Source organism: Sinocyclocheilus rhinocerous, unplaced genomic scaffold, assembly GCF_001515625.1.
Source record: "Sinocyclocheilus rhinocerous isolate Xijiao unplaced genomic scaffold, SAMN03320098_v1.1 scaffold90, whole genome shotgun sequence".
Lineage (NCBI taxonomy): Eukaryota > Metazoa > Chordata > Actinopteri > Cypriniformes > Cyprinidae > Sinocyclocheilus > Sinocyclocheilus rhinocerous.
In genome coordinates, this window is record NW_015657969.1 from 402,202 (window position 1) to 424,455 (window position 22,254).

The 22,254-nt window shown below is 37.8% G+C and overlaps 1 pseudogene; it reads right to left on the bottom strand.

Moving 5' to 3' along the window:
- The window catches only part of LOC107721857 (parapinopsin-like), a 39,209-nt pseudogene extending 23,851 nt beyond the window's left edge, over positions 1-15,358 (bottom strand).
- Positions 15,359-22,254: the final 6,896 nt, after the last annotated feature.

A 22,254-nucleotide genomic window follows, 5' to 3' on the forward strand; every position in this document is an offset into this window, starting at 1 on the left:
CTATACAAGTGAAATTAATGAAGATGGATGGAAAAAGATAGAAAGTATGCAAAGGGAAGTAGCCCCATTAAATATGGAAGAATTCACCTCTATTTTAAGATTCCTCACATATATATAAATGATCAAACATATATCTTAATGATCAGAGTCATACAGTGCTTTGAATTATATCCTATACTATAAATTACAACATGAACACGTCTTCCTCATGGGTCTGTACTTCTGAAATGTAATGGCTGAAACCCTGCACCCAGAGGAATATAATTGTGCTTTGACTAAGAGCTAATTAAGAGCAATGGAGTGGAACATGTGTGGCCCTTTCCTGACAGGCGGTCCTCGCAAGAAACCCTCGTTTCTACCGTCCACCTTCCACAACTTGACAAATTATTCTTTAGAAGAATGTCAGATCAATGTCAAGTTGCTAATAGGCTCCCCATTGAGTTGCGCCATAGTTTTCTGGGTCTTTTTTTAGTGGTCACATTAAAAATTTGTCCTATATGCAGAGAAGGGCAACACTCAGGGGTGCAGGCTGTGAATAACACGGCCTGCAAGGTGTGAAGGCCTGTGGGGGTGTAAAGTCATGGCGGCGGGTGTAAAGTCATCACCAGAGGCCGCAGCCAGCAGCACATCTGTGGACGCACTACTAATTAAGAGTGAGTGGAAGATGTGACGGCTGTTTGAGATGCAACACTGAGGTGGGTGGACAAAAAAAGGGCAGTTTGTACCCCGCAAAACGTCCACAACTTCCACCCAAATGAATTTTGATTGAGAGGTGGAAACTTCATGGTCACATTAAACACAGGATACCATGACTAAAGACGGACATCCTCAGATGTGTATCACAATAGGAGTCTGTGTAGGTGTGTGTCCGCTTTCCGTAATCCTCAAATGAATTCCAGTAATTACAGCACACCTTGTGATGAAACATTATTGCTGGGGAACAGCAATTATAAGCAGTTATTTAAAAGTGCCAAGATGCTAAATGGATTAAACAAATAAACTGTGAAATAGGACAGAAAATAAGCTTTGGGAACATGTGAAAGCACAGGCTCAATTAACGTTCAACACCTTATTAGCATAAATAAAAAATAATTTCCCTCTGAGAGACCAGATTGAATAGATTAAAAACTAAAAAACACCTAAATCTGATGACATCCAGAGCTGTCAAAATTCTAAAATGTGCCTGGAGAGTCACAAATGGCAAGAGTTCACATTGGTTGCATCATTAGAGCAGGCAAGTACATGTAAATCCAGGCATGCGCTACACATCTAACCCCGATGTTGTGGTGGTGTTGTGGTAATGAGATTCTCCCCTCTGGGTGCTTGTGTGAGCCCTGGAGTCAGAAGGTGGCAAACCCAGCAGCATGGAGTGCTGTTAGCGCTCCTCGACAAGGAGATGCTAATGCGCGTGGCAGCTCCTGTGGCTGTCAGAGAGTGTTTGGTCAGGGAGGATCCCTCGTGTATGTGGGAATGTGGACATGAAACATGTGGCTAGAAAGATTCTGAATGCAGTGTGGCTGCGATCACAGCTGAGACCTTTAAACGTAACTTTGTTTCTGTAGATCTCTCTCTGGTCTTGGAAAAACAACAGTCTCCATTAGAAAAATAAATCTCTGTCAGCAGTCAGGGAAATGTGGGTAAATCTTTCAGTTCTCTGGTGAACCTGATATTCTGCTGATCTGGTGGAGGGTTCAATTTGAAAGACTTAAGCAAGATGGAGATGGTCCTTAAAAAAATTTTCTACACTGCTGAGTCTTTAGCATCACTGTAAAAGAGTTGTGGATATCAGTTTGTGGTCAGTTTTGAATGTGATGAAATGGTGATTAAATTGTTCCGGAAAATGGTAAGAAATGTCTTTCTATCAAGTTGTGACATGCATGGAAAAAACAAATATAAAAAACACAACCAGTGAAGTATGATTCACAAACAAACGAGCCAGTTCTTTTTATGCCTAGTTCACACTACAGGATTTTAAGCCCGATTTGCAAGTTAACGAGCTCGCCGACAGGTCGGGCTGTGATTGGAGGAAAATCAGCGGGTGATCAGCGCTCGTCAATCTTTATGTGTGAACTACTCAATGACGCATCAAAGAGGCTCGCTGACGCATCGGCCAAATGAATATCTAGCATGCTAAATATCTGGACCGGTCGGCCGACTCGACATCATGTGGTGTCAGGTGTCTCGACGAGCTACAGCCAATGAGAGAGCAAGGCATGGGTTGAGGTCAGCGGAAGAAAAACAGCAGCAGCAACACAGCTTTAAGAAAAGTTTGGACACAAGAAATGGAGCTATTTTTTTCAGAACAGATCATCACGCAAATAGCTTGCAGCACTAATTTCTTCCCTGTGTCCATTTTCAATTAAACAACTCCTGTTTCACTTGTTGATTCGTGTCATTCCCGTTCAACTTCTAGCGTGTGTTTCCGTGACAAAACGTGGTTTGGGGACCGTGTGTCGTTGGGTGAGTTGTTGTCAGCTCGTGTAAAAATGCTTCTATTTCGTTTTTTTTCCCTTATGATTTTTCTTTTCTTTATCTTTCTTTTTTCTCATGATCAGTAAAACAGTAAATAAATAAATAAATAAATAGGGAAAAAAAATATGAATACATTTGAAAAAATATAAATTTAAAAAAGAAATAGGAAGAAATAAAACATTGTAAATAAATAATAAATAAGTAAATAAGTAATAAAATATATATAAATAAAGTTGAACTAATCTAAATCTAAATCTAAATAAATCTAATATTTCATAACTAAATAAATAAATAAAAAAGAAAGCATCCGTTAATCAATCAATCAATCAATCAATCAATCAATCAGTAATAGGATTTGCAATGTGTTCTCAGACTTTAGATAAAGTAAAGTAATAGGAGGAATTTAAAATAGCTGCCAGTAAAAATCCTTCTCTCTTTCTCTCTCTCACACGCACATAAGTGAGAGACAACAAGTAAGTAGAGAAAGAGAGCTGATAGTTGAAAGATGGGCGGCTGAAGTGACAGATGGAACAGTGAATGAGAAGCACACAGCAAAGTCTAAAGCAGACTTAAAGAAAGTGTCAGCCAGAGAGAGAAAAAAAAGGGGATGGTACAGTATATGGATGAGGAGTTAGAGTTGAGTGACAGAAAAGAGAAGGAGAGATAAAACTTCATTCTAGTCTGACCCATTTCAGTAAAATAGGCCCTGACGATTGTCTCCTGATTGATTTGGGGCATAACCTGTTCAGTCGTCGCCCACACTAAACAAATACAGTGGACTAGATCATTAAATCTTCTGTCTGACAGGTGGGCAGAACAGTTGTGAGTATAGCTGCTAAAAAGCTCCCAGGAGAGTGTGTTGCTCTCCTTTCTTTATTGCTCCCGGTCTCCCTCTATTCTTTAAGCAGCTACAGTTGCTTGTACAGCATGCATAAATCAGTGCCTTTAAGTAAACAGTCCGGCAAAATGAATTAATCGCATTCATGTCTGCACTCTATTCTCTGTAAACCGGCGAAGAGGGTGTGTTCAGTAATACAAACACTCCTTCCACCACTAATCTCATTTTCTGTGTGTAATTATATCCCTCTATTTGTCATAACATTTTAATGAAATTTTGTTTCCACTAATTATAGACTAACAAACCCAATCAAATGCCAATGATATAAATTACTCAAGGAAACAGTCTGTGCAGGAGTTATATGGAGAGAGATCAACAGCATTTTAAATAAATGAGTCGCATTTTATAATTTTTATTTGAACTGCGCAAGCGGCTCAAATTAGACAGCAACTGGTGTGCAACCGGTCCTGAGAAATTAAATGATAAACTATTAAATTATTTACAGGAAGTATCTTTAATCAGTTGGCGCACAAATTTCATGTTTTATGTGTAGTTTGAGCAGAAAGAACAGCACATATCAACTTGTATCCTTTCTATGTATTTCTGAAAGTCAAATAATTTTGACATTTTAGTGAATCGGTTTGTTCAGATGAGTCATTTAAATGAATCTGTTCAAAATGAGTAAATTTTTTGTAGTGGAATATTTACACAAAGTCTTCAGTTCATTACTGTTTTCAATTAATTTAGATATACTTTCTATCTTTTAATTGTGTTTAGTGTATATTTACCTATTCAAATGTAATACTGTCCTTTTCAAAGATTATGATGTCACGTTTCTAGAGTTACTAACATTGTAAAAAGTTTTTCATAATTTTTAGTTTTTAAAACAAAATTATATTTATAACACTACACTTTGTGCTATATAACATTGACATTAAATTTCAGAAATCTAGTTAATGCTACTGCTACTGTGTTTCTAATATAATGCTGAGGGAGTGACAGAAAATTTTACATGCTTCTCTTCTGACCACCAAAATCTCTTGACCCCCCCCTCCCTCTTTTGGAAAGTCATTGAAATGCTATAGTAGAGTTTTTCTTTTGCTATTGGTTCAAATCGGAATGCAAAAATATATTTGTTGTAATTTCCATTCACCATTATAGAAGTTTACAACAACTTCCGCATCTAAGAACCCCGGAAAAGTTGTATTGTCTTGTGGTATAGAAATACTGTTGTGATTGTACAAATAAATTGTCATCTGCTAGAACACTGATCCACTCCATAACTTTCTATATAGACCTATTCTATATAGGCCATTCACCAGGACTTATTAAAGGGGTCATATGATGCTTTTTTAAAGATCATTATTTTGTGTATTTGGTGTAACAGAATATGTTGACATGCTTTAATGTTCAAAAAACACATTATTTTTCTAATACTGTACATTATTGTAGGTCCTATATGTCCCGCCTCTCTCAAATGCTTTGTTTTCTACAAAGTCCCTCCTTCCGACAAACGCAGTCTGCTCTGATTGGCCAGCTAACCCAGTGCATTGTGATTGGCCGAAAACCGCAAGCACTTGTCTGAAATGTAACGCCCCTTACCATAATCGCGAGCGGGGGCGTGTTAGAATGAGCCGTTTTAGGGGGGCGTGGCAGAGTCTTAACTTTGATAAAGAATATCTCTTTGGTTTTGAGACTTTAGTCTTTGCAACTTCAGGGATCTTATCTATGCACAATCAGCTTGTAACACTCCAAAGAGAAAGGAAAACTTGAAATCGCATCATATGACCCCTTTAAAAGATTAAGGATTCATTCCACCTGTCCACCTTAAAAAATGCTGCAAAATTCACACAACAACAACAACAGCAAAAACTGCTCTAAATAGCACAATATAGAATATGACAACGCAAGCACATTTTAAGAATTGCCTCGTAACTTTCTCTTTCAGGAGTGCAGAGTAGCATTTCAGCAGTAGCTGTAATAAGGACATGTGACAACAGAGTTTTGTTGAATATTCTGACATCCTGAGGGCTGTCTGTTCTGTCTGAAATGAGGGGATGAGGAAAGACTGGGAGAGCAGGGGTGTCCAATCCTGCTCCTGGAGAGCCAATGTCCTGCAGAGTTTAGCTTCAATCTGCCTCAACACACTTGCCTGGAAGTTTCCAGTAATCCTGAAAAACTAAACACAGTGATTCATTAGGAATGGAGCTAAACTCAGCAGGAAATTGGCCCTCCAGAAGCAGAATTAGACACTCCTGGTTAAGATCTACCAACTAGTAAGTATTAAGCTATCATTGGTCTTTGAAGTTCATGTCTTCCATATTCAGAGTATGAAAGTAGCTTTCACAACATCTGGCCACTTAACCTGGAATAGCAATTCTCCAAAAAGACTTCATCATTTTCAATGTCATTTGAAGGCTCCTAATTAAGAGGGATTGCACTGTTAATTGCAGACTAATTAAATTGTAAGTCGTCAGGCTCAACTTCAAAACAAACAAAACAGAGACAGCAGCTAGCATGACACAAAAGCTACTTGAAGTTAAAGGGATAGTTCACCAAAAACGACAATTCTGTCATTATTCATGTAATTTCAGACCTGTATGATTTTATTTAATCTGTATGATTGTCTTTTTTGTCCTTACAATTAAAATTGATGGTGTGCAGTGTTGTTTTGGACCCATGTGAAATCCATTTTATGGGCAAAAACAGCCTAAATGTTGTTCTACAGAAGAAAGACAGAGTAAATGATTGACAGAATTTTCATTTTTGGGTGAATGATCCCTTTCAAGACATGCAGTTTGACAAGTAAAGGCTGAAATACACTACACAACTTTTGCACAGATATTTGCCCCTATTTACAGTCTGGACGAGTCAGTTCCAGAAAGTCAGAGCCAGTCTGCAGATTTTGGCAGCACTTCAGACTTTGATTCCATCCAGAAACATGTTTGATATTTTGACCTGATTTTTAAAACAAAGTGCATGTTTCTGCATGATTTTGTTTTGCTCAGTTTGTGATTCTCAGTTGTTTAGTGTATGACGCCTAGTTTTTTCTGTAGCCATTTACAAAGTCAGCAAGCGTATGATGCCCAGTGTTTTAAAATCTGTTCCGATTTTAAAAGTCATGTGTGATTCTCAGTTGTTTAGTGTATGACGCCTAGTTTTTTCTGTAGCCATTTACAAAGTCAGCAAGCGTGTGATGCCCAGTGTTTTAAAATCTGTTCCGATTTTAAAAGTCATGTAGTGTATTCCAGCCTTTAGAAACTGACAGCAAGTAGTAAACCCTAACGAAAACCATCCTAGCCAATTTCCCCAAAACTCCAGCCTTTAATCCAAACCAATCGAATTAAATCAAAATGCTTCATCTGCGAAATTTCTTCCTTGAAACCTCACTTTTCAGAGCTGGCAACATGACGTGCAGCAGATGTAAACTTCGTTTCTCTCTCTCGTTCCGTCGAACCAGCTGGTCTCTGTGCAAACGGACGGTTCTGTCTCGAAGGAAACTAGTGTGGCAAATCCTCTGGGTTTTTCACCCTACGTTTCCCCAGTGCGCTCCGTTCCCCCCACAGTGTGAGTTTACAGAAAGAGACCGGCAGTGTCTGAGCAAATGAGGCTGTTCTTTGGGAAGGCAGTCGATCCCCTGCTGGGTGACATTTTGGATGGGTTAGTCAACGGAGTGGAGCGACAGTGGGGAAGTCGTGGCCTAATGGTTAGAGAGTCGGACTCGTAACCCAAAAGGTTGTGAGTTCGAGTCTCAGGTCCAGCAGGAATTGTAGGTGGGGGGAGTGAATGTACAGCGCTCTCTTCCACCTTCAATACCACGACTGAGGAGAGAACCCTTGAGCAAGGCACCGAACCCCCAACTGCTCTCCGGGCGCTGCAGCAAAAATGGCTGCCCACTGCTCCGGGTGTGTGTTCACTGCTGTGTGTGTGCGCACTTAGGATGGGTTAAATGCAGAGCACTAATTCCTAGTATGGGTAACCATACTTGGCCACATGTCACGTCATTTTCACATTCACTTTCAGAAGCTGGGAGGATAACTGTATGTGCCCTATGCACTGTGAATACGCAACTGTCAAATCTTCATTCAAACTTATATAACACTTTGACACTTTTGGGGGACGAAGGGACAAAGCCTGTAGGTCTACTTACTGTAGGTGACATTCAGACTGTCACAGTAAGGTAGAGTGTACCAAATCCACCCTAGCATGTTTCAGTGAGAGCTTGAGCACTGGTTTGCGCGGTCTTATTGATCACAAACGTGAGTGAATCATTATCTAATTGATTGCTTGTGATGCATGCCATTAAAAAGAGCCTTCAGCTTAATCGAAGAGCTGGTTACTATGTAATATAACATCATGTGGCATTTTTATCACCCCCTTTGAGATTTAGCAGAGTGGATGGTGAATATATCTGGCACCTGTCCCCCCAGGACTCCACCGCACCGAACAGTCAGAGTTGCATCTCGTATAAACACACAGGGTGCTAATTGTCTAAAAGACTCAAAGCTTATCAGCATTCCATCTCTGCGCCTGTGGTTCAATACCAGTGGAGAGGAGCTACAATCACTGTTATACAGTGGAGACGACGCTTCAGTTATCTGATCTGGGTGTGTGTTCACTGCTGTGTGTGTGCGCACTTAGGATGGGTTAAATGCAGAGCACTAATTCCTAGTATGGGTAACCATACTTGGCCACATGTCACGTCATTTTCACATTCACTTTCAGAAGCTGGGAGGATAACTGTATGTGCCCTATGCACTGTGAATACGCAACTGTCAAATCTTCATTCAAACTTATATAACACTTTGACACTTTTGGGGGACGAAGGGACAAAGCCTGTAGGTCTACTTACTGTAGGTGACATTCAGACTGTCACAGTAAGGTAGAGTGTACCAAATCCACCCTAGCATGTTTCAGTGAGAGCTTGAGCACTGGTTTGCGCGGTCTTATTGATCACAAACGTGAGTGAATCATTATCTAATTGATTGCTTGTGATGCATGCCATTAAAAAGAGCCTTCAGCTTAATCGAAGAGCTGGTTACTATGTAATATAACATCATGTGGCATTTTTATCACCCCCTTTGAGATTTAGCAGAGTGGATGGTGAATATATCTGGCACCTGTCCCCCCAGGACTCCACCGCACCGAACAGTCAGAGTTGCATCTCGTATAAACACACAGGGTGCTAATTGTCTAAAAGACTCAAAGCTTATCAGCATTCCATCTCTGCGCCTGTGGTTCAATACCAGTGGAGAGGAGCTACAATCACTGTTATACAGTGGAGACGACGCTTCAGTTATCTGATCTCACGCTACGATTGGCCTATAATTGGTTTGCATTAAATGACATCCAAATAAATTGAAGGCAGCAGATTAGGAAAGATGTCTAGCGCTAAGTCTTGACCTATATAGGCTACAGTATAACCATGGCTTCACATACAGTTCATTGCGGATCTACAGACAACCTTCAGCAGGGCTTTATCACAGCAAAAAAAAACTTTATGAAGAAAGTGCTTATGTTAATGCAATGACAATGAGTTGCTGCTGAATGAAGTGAAACGAAAAGGTGAATCTTCCAGTTCTGAAAGCATCAATGGCCCATTTTAGGCAGGGCTAACTTACATAAACATGAATGTTTTAATTTAACAACTCTCTCTGAACATCACAGTCTATTAAAAGTGCTGGAAAATCTATTTCATACATTGCAGTCTATTCAGACACAGAGAAGATGGAGCTTGCAAGGAGATTTCTCATTCATTGTTGCTATTGAAAGCAATTTGGTTGCAAATCAAAGTTATTTGTTGTGTCAGTGCTTTTAACGTAAGCACCTGATGGCCTCTGTTAGGTCACCCACACTGCGAGGGGCGGGAGAAAGGAAAGGAATTGTGGGAGCTTTGAGAGCGTTTGTGTTTTGTTTACTCTAGAAGATTGGGCCACTCTGGGGACATCAAATAAAAACTACTTCTCAACTGAAATGTTGTTTTCTTCCCATCTCCATGCAAATTCTGACACGATTTGCTCCATTTCCAACATAATACAGTGCTTAATTTGAATTCAAGATGTTTTGTGCAAAACATTGAGAATATTTTTTAATTGTTGCTGACTGTAGATGCTAATCACCTGACAGTACAGGACATCTCTGGAGCAAGCATTCGAAAAAGAATTAATCTAGCTTCGTCTGGTAAAGTGGAAATGATAGAGGAACACAGACAAACTGCCGTGAGCCGATATATTCAAATTGTTTTTAATTTGAACCACACATTGAGAAGACTGCCGAGTGGTTTTGTTAATGGTGCAAAAAGGTCATTGTGAATAATGATTTGTGAATATTAAGCTAATTAAAGTTGAAGTTGAAGTCCAGGTAATTGTTTCTCTTTGTGGCAGGTTGCATAAATCATTTGCTGCATTTTCTGTTACAATAATAAGCTGCAATGTAACGAGAAGGAGTCAAGGACAGTTTTTCCCTCAAGAGCATGGAGAACATGTTTTTCCTGCTACACTGTATTACATATATTTTAATACAATACAATGATGCCTTGATCTACACTTCTGTTGCTTCTAGATGGGGGAAATTTATCTGGAATATTTTACAAATAAAAATATCGTTCTTTTTTGTAAATTAGGCACACTATATAATAAGCCCAATGTATATATTAAAATAATAATATTTATGGAATAATATACTATGGAAGTTACGGCTGCCGTCAACTCTTTGGTTACCAATATTCTTCACAATATCTTCTTTTGGGTTCAACTGAAGAAAAAAACACTTAATTCATCATTTATTTAATTTATTGAGCAACCAGTAACTCAAGAAATGCATCCAAGCCAAGTTTCTACAAATCAGGCATAATGGTCTGGAATATGAGGCATAAAGCCTCTCTGAAATCAATAACTCATCAGCTGTAGTAGACAGTAGTGGTTGTGACACCTACCTGTGTGATAGCCTGAAGGAGTCTGCCATAGCTGTAGACAATCACCATAAAAGGGAGAATAAGGCAGAAGATAAACAAACAGACGATGTAAGACACATTGTTGGCTGTTCTGGCTGCCCAGTTGACGCTGCAGGTGGTGCCAGGACCCTCCGGACCATAGCAGCTCCATCCAAACAGTGGTGGAAGAGTCCAAATAATGGAATATATCCAGGAGAAGGCAATACCCATGGCCACCTTTCTGTAATTGGTAGAGTCTGCCTGCGTGGCCCCCATCATGGTGCAGTAGCGCTCGTATGAGAGCACCGCCAGGGAGATTAGAGACACGACGCCTGTACAAACAGAAGAGAGAAACATAGACAACACAACGCACTGTTATGAGTAATAGCTGCAGTTCTGGGTTGCTTACAGATCCTTATTACCTTTGAGGGGTTGTTTACGTTGAGTAATAAGCCAAATCTGCACTTTTATTGGGTGTACTGCAAATACACATCATGCTCAGTGCTGTGGGTTTACCTTGCTTAAAATCGAGGGAAAAAATGAGAATTTCGATACACTTTGACACTGTAAAAAAAGATTTTTTACATAGACAACACAACGCACTGTTATGAGTAATAGCTGCAGTTCTGGGTTGCTTACAGATCCTTATTACCTTTGAGGGTTTGTTTACGTTGAGTAATAAGCCAAATCTGCACTTTTATTGGGTGTACTGCAAATACACATCATGCTCAGTGCTGTGGGTTTACCTTGCTTAAAATCGAGGGAAAAAATGAGAATTTCGATACACTTTGACACTGTAAAAAAAGATTTTTCTAAATTGTAAATTAAGATTATTGGATAACGTTTTACAAGAAAATACTCTTTGAGTCTTTTTACTGTCATGTCATGTTTATTTCAAACTGTTAATTGGGTTTCTTTGCAATTATTTGTGAAATTTACTAGCAATTTCTGAGGGAAAATGGTTTCAAATTAAATCCTACACCAAATGTTTATTCAATAATGTGCCATTAGTAAGGACCTGATTTTCTACACTGTAAAAAAATGTTTTTCAAACTTGTAAATAAAGACTATTGAAGTGTTTTACAAGAAATTCTTTATACTTTAAAATTTCATGTATAATTCAATGTGCTACTTGCGGTTTCTTTGTAATTGTGACATTTACTAGCAATTTCTGAGTGAAATTATTTTAAAGGAATAGTTCTCCCAAAAATGAAAATATGCTGAAAATTTACTCACCCCGCAGGCCATCCAAGATGTAGATGAGTTTGTTTCTTCATCTGAACAGATTTGGAGAAATTTAGCATTACATCACTTGCTCACCAATGGATCTTCTGCAGTGAATGGATGCCGTGAGAATGAGAATGAACTATTCCTTTAAAGTAATCCCACAACAACTATTTTCAGTCTACTACTACAAATCATCTAATCCAGTTCCTCTTCAGAAAACCTGTTTTAGTGTTATTTCCCCCCCAGAAGCTAAATTGTGGTGATAAATAGTAGTAATAGTAACTAAATAGTAATCGTCTGACACACTTTGTTACAATAAAACTGTATTTGTATCCTACATATTAAAGGTAGTTTTTACAGTTGTACTCTGTTAGTATTCTGTACTAACAATTCTGCTGAAGGTTTTATTATTGATTATTGTAGTATCAGCTTGGTTTCTTATACCGGCACATTAACACCCTTACTATTTTGCAATATATTTTGGCATGATTTTAATAATACACATTACACACTCCCTTGTACCTTAAGAGACCTTGCAAACACATCTCAAATGTCAAAACACATCTCAAATGAATGAGAACACCTGCTCTTTACAGTTAAAATGACAGTTGACATGATAGCTGCCTTCAGTTTCAGGTGTGATATTTTAAGATTCCCCTGAGTTTATTTGGTTTTGCCAAATGCACAAGGAAACAAAAGTGCCCATTACCAGATGCACCAACAGTTTCTGCATGTGTATTGTGTAGTCTACCATTAAGGAAGTTTGGCGATCAGTTCTTATAAGACTGTAAATCTCTGTCTTTTAATAGTTGAAGAAAAAAAATGCTACAACTTACAACGCTCCCTTATTTAATAATTAACTTTATGTAGAAAAATGCAGTCACACTGGGCTTTGAGCAGCGAAATACGGACTATGCAACATTACAAACCAGACAGGTTTTAAGTTTACTTTTTTAAAATTCAGCTAAAAGGCCAATCTGTGACGTTTCACGGTATTTTTTTCTTTTTTTTGGCTATGTAAATTTGCAGATCAGAGTTCACTAAACTTTAAGCAAAGAAAGACAAAATAGATGTGCTTGCATTTCCAGTCTCTCACATTCACACTGTTTTCATTAAGATCATCTCCCAAAATCCTGCCATGCTAATCATAAAAAAGCTGTTTAGAAAGACCTTGATTCAAAAATGATGTTGTTCAAAGAGACTATGAGCTTGAATATTTAAACTACTGTATAAGCCTGAACGAGAACTAGTCGTTTTTTCTCTGCCTGATGTGTGTGTATATAAAATCTGCACTGACAATGGATGAAGCTATATCTCCATGAGCCTGACAATATGTAGCTGTACTGTACTATTCACAGCTGGTTCAAAGAATAAAGACTTACATTTCTTTTTGTCTTGTAAGTATCCGCTTTGTTAGCACTTTATCAGTGTAATTTATTTGAGGGAGATAGCAGTAATCAGTGAAACAAGTGTATAGTCCACAGCTTACAATTACCACCATAATGGCTTTAGACATTGTAAATGAGAAAAGAAGCAACTTATATCATATACATGGTGGTTCCTGATGACAGCTAATCAGGAAAGCAAGTAATGAGCCTTTTGAAAGCAATGACAGGTATTTGCCATCAGGCTTTCAAGGACTGTAACCAGTTACAGAGGTTTTTTCTATAAAAGCACTCTTAGTTCTCCTATAAGTGTGGATTTATTGAACCAATGGTGATTCACACAGCTTTGTTCAGCAAAAGACCCTGACCAGTATTTGAGGTTTTGACCATTACAATGCATCAACAACCTTTTTTATTTACCAACTAGGTCATACATAAAGAGTTCTTAAGCACTGATGTTAAAATCTATTGCCATATAATCACACAGACCCATTTGATCTTAACGGCTGTTGGCACAAGAAAAGTAACACCTGTTAATTAACAACAGAACAGCTATTCTACTCACTGGAAACACTACACCTGTACACTACACTCTGCGTTATGGGTCAAGTACAGAACAGCACACATCTTATTTCCCTGAATACAGCTCTCCTCGCCTTCAGATCGAGCGCTAAACCCTAATCAGGAGAAGAATACACCTCTGCCCTGGTGTGTTTATTTAACACCTTTCCAATTATGAAGACCTTTCTTTACAATCTTTTCAATTGTACACTGTAAAAAAAGTTTTCATCATCTTTGTTTCCAATAATTTGTCTTTTTTATTTATTTAATGAGTTTTCATTAAATAGTTCCAACTTCATTTTCGTCACCAGTAAATAAATTCAAAGTGGCTGAAAAAGTGCAATGAACTTATTATTGTAGGTTGTAACTTTGGCAAGTTGTCAATTTTAGTGTGTTAGACTTTTTGTGTAGCCTACTTTTGAGCATTTCTCTCTCTCTCTCTCTTTTTTTTTTTTGGTCTGTAGTCTGCAAAGAATATCATACTTTTACTTTTTTTGGCACATTTCCAGAAACACAACACATGTTCCACAAACCAAAACATATCCAGTACAAGGAGTTTAAAATGTCAACAAGACAACATCCATCAAACTGATGGCCATCTATGGACAGGGGGTGTTAAATCCTGCCTTCGTATAATGTTTAAACATAGCCTATATGTTGGATTAGTCAGCTATGAGGTTTGTAGTTAGTGCAGGTGAACTACAGTGCATTTTTGGAAATTGTGCTAAAAAAAACCCGACCTGCTTCGTTTGTATAGAAGCTTTTATTTAGGGGGTTTAAAACGTATACTGCAATTAGCTTTCAAAATTAAATGATAAATCTAGCTGTGCCAACAACGGCCAATTTACCACAAATGGCAAACAGTTTACTCAAATAAATTGTAATATTCATATTACTGCAACTTTTGGATAACATATTTGCTGAATAGGCGTCGCATCATCAACCCGGCGAGAAAAAAAAGACTAGAAAACTGACTAGAGCAGCGCGCACGAGTCTGACCGGACGCGGTTGAAGAGAGACGCTTTTACCTCGCGACACATTATATCAATAACTAATATAACACACGATAGCGGCTGTGATAACATTTAATGTAGATTACCCACAAGTACAACTGCAGCGATGGTACTCGTGTCGGTTGTTCAAACGTGCGTAATATCGTTCTGAAGTCAATTAAGTTCACGTCAAGTTAGTATATGAAATATAAAAAGACATTTGAGTGTCATGTTTCATATCTATCTCTCTTTTTATATCAACGTTTTATGTTACTGATATCTTTTCACTTTGAAAGACAAAAACATTTTGATGACGGCGTAATAACAGGTCGGACGTGCTGCAAGTAGCCTGCATTTCTACAATGCTGCGAAAATACTTATTTAGAACGTTAATAAACAAACGGCATCTGTCGTATAACATATCTAATACTCAAACGTATCATAACATTTTAACGGTTAAAAACGTCTTACAATGTTGCTGCGCATGCGAAGTGCGATTCAAAAGTACCAATACAGGTGCCTTCGAAGCATACTTCTATCGTTTATCGACACTGCTGTAACATACAGACTTACCCAGAAATGAATTGATGAAGCCATACCACACGCAGCCCGCGCGTCCGATGAGCCACCGGCCCTGCGTACTGGCGGCGAAGCTGAACGGGGTGCCGAGGACGCACACCAGCAGATCACTCACTGAGATGCTCATCAGAAGATAGTTCATGGGCGAGCGCAGCATTTTGTAGCGACAGAACAGGATGAGAACGAGCGTGTTGTTGAGAAACCCGAAAGTTCCGATGAATCCAAGGCACACGGCGACCACCAAGTGTCCGGTCGGACTCAGATTGTGTTCTGAGTGATTCTCATCCAAGTGCGCGCTGCTCCCGTCATCTCCTCCAGCGCACCACGCGCAACTCAGACTCACGTTGGACTCAATCATTGCACCATTAATTATGGTTTATGTAAATGGTTTAATCAGTTTGGTTTTGAAACGAGAGTCTGTGCTTTGTAAAGTCAGTGTAATCCAGCAGGTTTGTAGAGTTTTCTAACCCATTATTTCAGTGGGACTGGAGTTTACCAAACGCTAAACGCAGAAGTACATGATTGCCTCATATATTCTAGATTAGGTTTCAAGATGTGGTCAAGCCAATTATGCCCCTCCTCGGGATGAATGGGAGTTTTTATTACCCCCCGCCTAGCTGACGTCTACGTCTCAGCCACCGTTCTTCATGTGCCAACAGCACTCTTTCCTAGTTCGTTTTTCACCCTTAAAATGATTCCTTGTTAATTCATCAAAATGCAGATATGCCAATTAAGGGTTAAAACTATCAGCAGGTTAGGCATACTGGAATCTACACAAAAAAATACAAATGTGGAAATAAGGAGGTATTTATACTTCTTGTAACCTTAAAATACTCAATGAAGTCAGGCTAACATTTATAACTTGAATAAAACATTCATGTACATATTTTTCTGGTTACCTGACAGTTTTTTACACCATGGAAACTAGCTCACGTTACAAAATTCTAGACAAATAACTAAATAAATAAATAAATAATGTCAGGTCAGAGTGTTGAAAAATACACTGCAATGGTTGACTAATTGTCTCTCGTCTTACTCTTGTATTACTTCTACTCACTTTCACTGTTGTCAGTGAAACTAAATTGGGCTGTTGAAAAGTAAATAAATGTAAATAAGTAAATAAATGTTCACATATGCATCCTAACTGGAGACAAAAATAAACTCTTGCAGTAAGTTTAGACCTGAAAAATATTTATAAGCTCATCATTTTTCAGCCATTTCCTAAAGATATAAGAAACACATCAAAGATGTTCTCACAATAATAGTCTGAATAAATTAAAGTTATTCATTTTAATTAAACAAGTAATCAAGTAAAATAGCAATAGCAACAAGTAAAGCAATACTCATTCAACTTTAGAAGAACCATCACAATCTTTTAAAAATGAGACCAAAAAACGATTTGGTCAATGAGGATTAAGGAATAGATATTGACCTCTTCACATGGATGCTTTTTGACAGGTGAGGAGTCAGGAAATCAATTTTTCCCATATTTATCCATCTTTCTCCACAAGGGGCATCAGAGAATTGCTACACGATCAATTCTATTGATGTGGGACTTAATTGTGTCTTGTAGCAATTATGAGGGCCAAAATTCATCAGGGATGTTTTAAAAAAAAGTGGAAGAACATCTAAGTGGACTGTGCTACACAAAAGAGGTACATTCTCTGTATCCTGCTTTAATTAATGATGTCTGATGCATCATGAATCCCTTTGAAGCTCTAAATTGAATCCTAAAAAAGGATTTAAGCAAAATCAGGTTTCTTGCCATTGTGAAGTTCCAGATCTCTAGCTCCTCTGGTGGAAGATAAAAGAATGTTTGATTAAGAGAAATGTTCAGGGCTCAAAATGGCCCATGAGCAGCACAGAGGGAGTACTGCCTTTTCCCTGCTTTTCTTTTTATAGTTTCCTGAGGGAAGGATAACTTGTGGTGCACAGCATTTCATAGTGCTGATCAGCAAAAATTTGATTTTCATCAAACCCATGACTCCTCTTATTAACCAACTCCAACCGTCTAAAATCAGCGTTGGTTTAACTTTTATCCCAACCTGGATTCTTATTGTACAGTTTGTGTTATGTAGTTATGGGGTCAGTTTATGGGCCTCTTAATTTAAAGGATCTTTTGATGAAAAATACATACATATAAACACAGTATACATACACTACCGTTCATAGGTTCAGGGATCGGTAACATTTTTTAAAGAAAATAATTTTATTTGGCAAGGATGCATTAAATTGATCAAAAATGACAGTAAAAACTTTTACATTAATGCAAAATCCTTTAAAAAATGTATTATGATTTCCACAAAAAAAAAAGCAGCACATCTGTTTTCAAAATTGATAATAGGAAATGTTACTTGAGCACCAAATCAGCATATTAGAATGATTTCTGAAGAATCATGTGACACTGAAGACTGGAGCAATGATGCTAAAAATTAAGTTCTGCCATTACAGGAACAAATTACATTTGAAAGTATATCAAAATAGAAAACATTTATTTTAAATTGTAATAATATTTCACAATATTAATGTTTTTACTATATTTTGATCAAATAAAGACAGCCTTGGTGAGCATAAGAGACTCAAAAATATTTGTAAAAAATCTTACCGATAACAATTTTTTGAAAGGTAGTGAAAAGGTAGTAAAATTCATTTTCAAAACACATTTCAGCCTTACCTCTAAAAATCTAAGCCTGATTTAACATGCCAGTGAACATCAGCCTCATCAGCTGAAAGTGAGTTTGACTGAACCACTGACATAGGGGTGAAAAGCAGTGGAATTACTCAGTGATTATATGGATATGTTTTCATCTTTGTCCCTACCTGTCATCTCTGGAGAAAAAAAACAATGTCCTAGCCAAAACATTTTTTTTCATAATATTGAGATGGCAACACAATTATAAAACAAATCCATCCCTCCAGTGGGCTATCAGCTGGCAGGCTGCAGTTTATTGAATTGGCTCTGTGTGCGGTGCGCCGCTCAAGGTCGTAATTATGAAGTCTGATTAGTTCATATGGGTGGACATGAGTGAGGTGAAGAGGCCTCAGGATAGAGTGGGATTTGTTTTAGTCTTGTAGTCTTGATTAGCTACTTCTCTTACACATTAACCACACGCATGAACATACATTCATTCAAACACAATCACATCCACATGAGGTGTCCTAGACTTTCTTGCAGAAATCGAAAGCCTGATAATGAGAGTGATACAAGTATACAAGACAACAATAAAATAACATCCAAACATCTACAGACAGGAATGGACTGAGACTGAACGTGTGGGGGGGGGGTCCTCAGCACTGCTAGAAATGCACAACATATTGGTATCATTGGTTATTTTCCAATATTACAGATTTCTTAATTTACTTGTAAAAATGTGGATATTTAATTGTACATTTCAGTATTTTTATATTTACAATTGATTACATTTGCCATCATTTAATGCTCACTTAATGTTAATCTTTAAAAACGAATTTAGCAAAACTGTTAAATGTAACTCTGTAATCTACAAATGAAAATTAATTTTTCATAATGCACATTTTATCGTGCCACATGAATCCACTTGCAGCATTTAAGTTTGTGTTCTATTTATAATTTATTTAGACAAAATAGCATAGAGTTTTGATATCAGCTATTTTCGGTTATTGGCCGTAACATGAAAATAATTATACTGTGATGTTCACTATGAACCTCCAATTCATCAAATCTGATGAATTGGAAAAAAAAAAATCACAATTTCCACAAAACTATTAAGCAACTGTTTTCAACACTGATGAGAAATGTTTCCATATCAAAACCAGCCAAAATCTGATCAGCATATCAGAATGATTTCAGAAGGATCATGTGACATTGTTAAATGTAATCTAAATGTAATCTGTACTCTAAAATTTAATATCCATTTTCATACTGCATATTGTAATGTTGTCAATTGAATTCAATAGCATTTGAAACAGCTGATTTAAGTTTATTTATAATTTATATAGATCAAAATAGCATAGAATTTTAATATCAGCTATTTTTACAAGTGCTATCAATATGGTTTCTGGCTGGTACAGCTTGTCCACAACCTTGAGAAGACTAAGGATGTTGCTGCCAAAGGTCAATGACAAGCCTAAACACCATCTTTCTAAACTATGTTTCAGTATGCCAATCATCCCATGGGTCTTTGCAACAAACCAACAAGCCACGTCTCCCTTTTTTAAGTGCACTGTATGTGTGAATAGTGACTGTCGCAACAACTTTCCATCAACACTGCCTTATATCTCAAGATGGTCTCTTTCAATAGTCCCACAGTGAATCATGACAGGGTTTCAAAGTACACTAAAATGTCCCTTTGCATGCACAGGCTCAAAATAACAGGGCAGAAAAAAGGCCATGAGAAAGGAGAGAAAGAGAAGACGGAAATCAGCTGCAGAGATTACCCATAAGAAATCCAACAGGACTAGATGGGATTTAGTTAGGTTAGGGTTTCAACTACGTAGATAACAAGCAAAAAATAATTCCCCAAAACCATCAGTGTTGACAGAATAACACCAGAGGCTTATAACAGCCCAGAGCAATAAAGGTGTTCTTGAAGTCAGAGAAGAACAATGCTTTTACACAGTCAATAAATTATCTAAAGCTATTGGGTAGCCAGTACATCAAAGCTTTACTCTACAAGCTATAACTGGTATGTTCAGACCAAATCTCAGTATACGCACATGTGTGTATCTCAGTGTGCCGGCCAAGGTCATAATAATGAGGTCTGATTACATCATCTAGGTGGACATGAGTGAGGTGAAGAGGCCTTAGAATCAGAGAGGGATTTGTTTTATATATCCTGATTAGCTTCTTCCATCTCTCATTATCCCGAATACATGCACAGATGACACATGAGCATCATGCCAGCTTTACAGGTTGGCTCTGCTTTGTATTCACCCTCACACATAAACATAGTCTTCCCACAATTGAAGAAATGGAAAGGTCAAGTGTTACGGCTGATGTAAAAGCTTTGTTCACGAGTCTGCAGCTATGATAAAACACACCCAATCACCTATAGATGGCGACTTGACATGAACCAGAAAATAAAGCTGCTTGACATAACCCCCCACCAAAAATAAACCCTCATTATCGAAAACATGCAAATACATAAAAAATAAAAAACAAATGAGGTTCAAATGTGACATTCAGAAGGCCAAGAACCTAATCACCTCACGTGGCCAACGTACACACTGAAGCTAAATATGGTTGGCACTCCTATTTTAACTCCAGCCAATACTACCAGAGGTCACCTATACTAATCAGAATGACAAGTGAATTTCACCAGCGAATTCACTCCTGAAATCAGAATGAATCAGAAATGGGATGTCATGTAAACAAATAATATTTTGAAAAAAAGGACAGTTCGTAGTAACAGGGAATCCTGTTTGAAGACGGCCTTCACTTTCCCTAAGCCACAGATCTAATGCCAGTGTAGATTATAGTGTAGATAAAAACACTTATCACTTCCATCCAGACACAGGAAATCACTTTCAGGCACAAACCTATAGCACAGCATAGGGAGTCGTCTGCTCCCATTTACCCTGGCTCCCCTGGGGTACGGGCCCGGACAGGAGGAGATTTGATTGGGGGAATAATGGTATAGAGAATTTTGAGAGGTCAAAAGGGTGCCATTTCCACCATTAATCATGTTATTCTCAGCTATGTTAGCTATGCAGTGGGTGCCACTCTTCTCCAAAGCCATTGGGAACCAATCACAGCACCAGCTGATACCACAGGGATTCCACTTCGCTGGTTTGAATCCTATCTCACTGGTAGGTAGACAGTAGTGTGTTTTCTTAAGAATATTGCACGAGACGGCTAAAAAACTGTTTGTGGGAATAAAACAGTTATGCTTTGGCACTAATGTTGGCAGTGTTATTCCAGAAAAAAAATGAATTCAGAGCGTGAAATGGAAAAAAAATATTTTCTGATTTCTGAGTTTGTCTCAGATGAAAAATTGTGGACAAATCCACACATTAGATAAGTATATATTGCTAAACATATAGCATTACATACTCTACAGCAATAAGGAAAGATATATTAAATGACATTGTTATTAACTTGATTTGTTATTTTCTGAAATCAGGTTTGAGGAAAAAAGTTTCTCTGTACCAGGAGCGTACTGTACGACAAACACTCTTTAGACGTTCAGACAATCACTTATGCCAATTCACAAGCCATTGACATGACATGAGAAAAGACAGAAGTAGTCCTTGACATTAACATGTGCTGCCATGACAACTTTAACTAAGAACAACCGTGCAGTCAGCAGACATTCTGCCATTCAATGGATAAACACTTCTCTGTTCTCTCCAGTGTGTTCAGCTCACAGTTTCCAGCATGTCTACAACAAAATGTGCTCAAAAAGAAAGGAAATGACAATTTAAGCTCAAAGAGTCAAAATTATTATTATAATTTTTTTTTTTTGTGGTCAACATTATGCCAAAAATGCTGTTTATTGAGCTGGAGCTTAACCTGGAATATTCACTATTTCAGTAAATTTAGCATATGGTTAAACTGGATTGCTGGTGATAGTGAACAAAATGCAGATTTTTAAGTTTAAATACTGCATACAGTGTGGCACAAGTGCTATTGAATTTGCCCCAGAAAGTTTTTAGCATGCCAGGCACTTCTAAAATGTCCATTTGTTACCATTTTGAAACATTTCAGATATCTGCATGATTTAGGCTCATTCTTCATAGAGACACATAGAACAGTGGCCCATTCTACCATTCTGAGGTATGAAGAAGACCTGACATTAATATGACACTGAATATGTTATGTAGAATGAAACTGCAACATATCTGGCAAGACAGATGGTGTGTGTGTTAGTGTGCAGGGATGTATGCGCAAGAAAAGTGTTTCAGATGCATCAGACATTGAATCTCAGCTCTCTTATATATACTGGTCATTTGGCAGACATTTTTATTCAAAGTGACTGATACATTTTTGTTCCCATCTCTCCAGACAAGATTACACAATATACTGGAAAGATTTTCCAATAATGACAGTGCCAGCCTTGAAGAAAATTCAATAATGATAAAAAGTGATAGCACTGAGTTATCCTTCACACATGTAGTTCATTAGACACCAAAAAGCTACATTCAAAAGCATGAAGGAGGAGAAAGGTCCTAACTAATTTTCTTTGGGCATGAACCTCATAGAAATGAATGATTTCGAAAAGTGAAGTTAGTTCATTTTGAGAAAATTTTCTTTTTGGAGGTCATAGTTAAAATGTTATGTGTCAGTTTTTA